At 44.6% G+C, this 3764-nt stretch overlaps 1 non-coding gene across 1 annotated transcript; it reads left to right on the forward strand.

Moving 5' to 3' along the window:
- Positions 1–2419: 2419 nt before the first annotated feature.
- On the forward strand, positions 2420–2527 carry LOC143678514 (U6 spliceosomal RNA). The gene has a single exon (XR_013173313.1). It is a non-coding gene; the product is annotated as a U6 spliceosomal RNA (small nuclear RNA).
- Positions 2528–3764: the final 1237 nt, after the last annotated feature.

Consider the following 3764-nt stretch of genomic DNA (forward strand, 5'->3'; position numbering starts at 1 on the left):
CCGCTGACAGGTGGGGACCTGTCTGTAGAATGAAACCTCAGGGGACTGGGCCATTGTCTGTTTGGTTCACTGCTGCACCCACCATGGTACAGGCACACAGCAAGTGCTGGCTAAATGCATCAGGCACACAGTGAGTGCTTGCTGAATCATTGGGCATACAGTGGGTGCTGGCTGAATGCATCAGTGGATAAACCAATGAATGGGTGTGTGGATTGTGAGGGCCCTTCATCCTGCTGTAGATACCCCACAACCCTGAAACTTATATCCCTTTCTTATCAAAGCTGTCTGGCATGTGTCAGGAGGTCTGAACTCCCAGCAGCTATAATCTGCCTTCCAGACAGTCTTGGAGAATGAATAAACAAATGGATGGGTGCATAATTAATTAAATAATTAATATGAGTGTCTTCTTCTTGTAGCATCTCACTTACCATTCTGATCGGACCTTCACTTGACCCATGCTCCACATTTAACAATCAAGGCAGACAGACTCAAAAGTGGCCCTGCAACCCCACCTCCTGCTCTGCTCCTTTTGCCTTGGATTTGGGCTGGGACTCTGACTTCATTTTTTTTTTTGCAGGAGTGGGGTGCATGATCCAGAAATCAAACCTGGGTCTCCTGCATGGAAGGCAAGCATTTTACCACTGAACAACTGTGCACCTCTGACTGGCTTTTAAACCATAAGATATGGTGAAGGGGTTGGGAGGTGGCTTCTGTGATCACATCATAGTATTCTGTGACATCTGCTTTGCAGAGAGACCCTCTCCCTTGCCGGCTTGGAAGAAACAAGCTGCCGGGTGTGAACTGCCCTCTGTAGGTGACCATGGGGAAGGAACTGAGCTAACCTCTGGCAATAGCTGGCCAAGGCCCTCAGTGTGACAGCTTGTAAGGAGCTGGGTGCAGACAGCTGCCAACTGCATGAGCTTGTGAGCAGACTCCTCCCAAGATGAGCCTCAGATGAGACCCCAGCCTCAGCCAATGTCTGGAGTGCAGCCTTGCAGTAAGCTGTGCCCACAAGGACTGTGTGATAATAAATGTGGGCTGTTGCAAGGTGCTATGCCTGGGGGAATATTGTTATGCAGCATTAGCTAACTCATGCAGTGAATTCAACCCCATGCTCCTCCATCTAAGACCTCTCTTTCCTCTTAGCCTTGGATGTCTGGGGCCTGGGCTGTCCTCTGCACACCTATGCCTGTAAACAGATTATTTGTCAAGCTAGTGTGGATTCAGAAAAAAAAAATCCCCCCAAATTCCAGCCATTTACATTACATAATTTTCCACATACTTGAATATTTTCTAGAATAACGATTTTTTCATAATTGGACAGAAGAGGAAAAGTTCAAATATATATCTTTGAACATTTTCCCAGAAGTTTAGAAAATTTTTGCAGCGCCTGATCCAAGAACTGAGGGATGAATCTGAAATTAAATACCTAAAGAACTAGACTCTGAACTACAGCCACCCAAAAATTGTTGGGATCAAACCTTTCACTGTTTAGTCCTTCTTCATTTGCATATTCTGACCGGAAAGACAGTTACGTAAGTTGTCATTAGTATTGTTATCATCATTGGCATTATCTTGGGCATTGTTTATTGATCATTGCCTGTAAAGCAGACTCTCTACACAGAGAGGTAGATAAGTAGATGGACTTTTAAAAAAAAATCTCCATAACGATTTAGCCCAGTTCTGTAAAATACACATTATAGACCTCCTAATTCTGCCTGGCTGGGCACCAGCCCTCCGTGGATTGATTGCTTGTGACTGACCTAGTCGCGTGTGATGGGAAATTGTGGCTCCCGTTCGGCTGACCTGGAGCAAAGGGCCCACCTGGACCCACAGCCAAGCTGAGAGAACAAGGCATTTGTCCTTAACTGAAAGCAGTCCCCAGACTTATCGAGCTTAACCAAATGTCAAATAACCCACTTTCCACAGTAAATGTCTCTCTTGAAATTTCTGTATAAATTGATTTTTTTGTTAATCAAATCATATTGTAAAGTCAGTAAGGAGAAGAGCTGTTTAGGAGAAACCTGTTTTCCTTCCTCTACAAATGGAAGAAAGCCTTGCTGTGGAATTTTAGAAAGCTTACTTCTTAAAGTCTTTCCTTCATTTTTACATTTTTACAATGTCATATTGCTAATAAAGTAGTTCCAGATTCCACGGTATTATGCTTGGAATATTAATGAAGCAATGAACTTGAATGTATACAGAATAATGACATCTAAATTTCTGGCATCCCAGTGAAAGGTCTGGAATACTGGAGAAAGTGTGGCCTTTCGAATCCTTTTTAATCACTCATTCAATATTTTTGAGCACATAGCTTGTTCCAGCTACTATTCCAGGCTTTGGGGGTTCCTTCATCCACTGGACCACAAATTGAGCATGGTCAGAACCACCGAGAGGGCTCATTGAAACACGGACTGCCATGCTTGCTTTGGCAGCATGTGTGCTAAAAGTGGAACGAAACAGCATAAGATTAGCATGGCCTCTGCGCAAGGATGACAAGCAAATTGCGGAAGAGTTTTGTAATTTAAAAAAAGCAAAAAGTCTGATGTCTGGGTCCCAACCCCAAAGTTTCTGACCAGGTTTGGAGTGAAGCCTGAGAATGCACATTTCCAGCAAATCCCCAGAGGCTGTGAGGTTGCTGATACTGGAGCACTCCTTAGAGCCACTGTGTGGGCAACAAGTTAAAGCTTTTCCCTTCCGGGGAGTTTATGTCTTCCATAGTCCTGTATATTCCACTTCTGGCCCCATGATTATTACTTGATATAAAACAAGGAACCAGAATTCTTTAGGACTTTATATACTAATCCATTAAAAAAGTGGAAAATATATCATCATTCTGGGGCTGCAAGTGCTCAGTGCTTAGCACATGGAAGGGTCTCAGTAAGAATACATCTTATTACTTTCAGTTTTGGAAAAGATGACAGAAGGAAACTCAACTTGATTGGCTGGAAAGAACCCTGAGCAAGTCGTGCACGGGTGTGAGTCTGAGTATTGTCCTGCTGGCCTCGCCTCTGCCTGGGTGGCCACTTCCCCTCTCTGGAAATCGATTTCCTCTGCTATGACATTCATTCATTTATTCCTATTTACTCACTCATTTCACCACATCTTTACAGAGCCCCTTTCCACACGTGAAGCCTATGAGTTGTAGGGAGTGTCCCTGGCCACAGGGATTAGAGCCCACAGGGAAGGCAGGTCTGAAGCAGGGAATTTTGCAGCGAAGTGTAACTGTGACTAATGCAAGTGTAACCCACCCACTGAAGGCATACCGGCTTGGAGTGGGGCAGAACTTATTTTTCTCGTTCACTGCTCCTTTCAATTTATCAATAGGGAGGTGCTGCACATTAGCCTTTCCCCTTATCAAACCAAAGAGACAGCCGTACACTTACTCTAAACCACAAAACACAAACTTACTCTAGAAATTAAAAACCGCTTAGGCTGCCTATTATTCAATACTCGAGTCTTTATTTGAAGGTGCCATTTCCCCTCCCCAATGCCCCTCCCCCTACTTTGCCTAGTGGCCTTTCCGTAAAGAAGGAATTCATTAGAGTCTGTACAGTGAGTAGAGGACAATTAATACAGGGGATGGCCACAGATACGGGTTTCTGTCGACTTGCTTCGGTGAAGAGACCACAGCTGAAGAGAAACCATGACCGGGTTTGCCTCCTGTTTAATTTTAGGATAACACAACCAACCTCCTCTCCAAGGCTCACCTGCCCCTGCCCAGGACACCATGCAAGTGGCGTGGGTTTTGGTGGCGATAATGG

This window comes from Tamandua tetradactyla, chromosome 3, assembly GCF_023851605.1.
Source record: "Tamandua tetradactyla isolate mTamTet1 chromosome 3, mTamTet1.pri, whole genome shotgun sequence".
In the NCBI taxonomy this organism is placed as follows: Eukaryota; Metazoa; Chordata; class Mammalia; order Pilosa; family Myrmecophagidae; genus Tamandua; species Tamandua tetradactyla.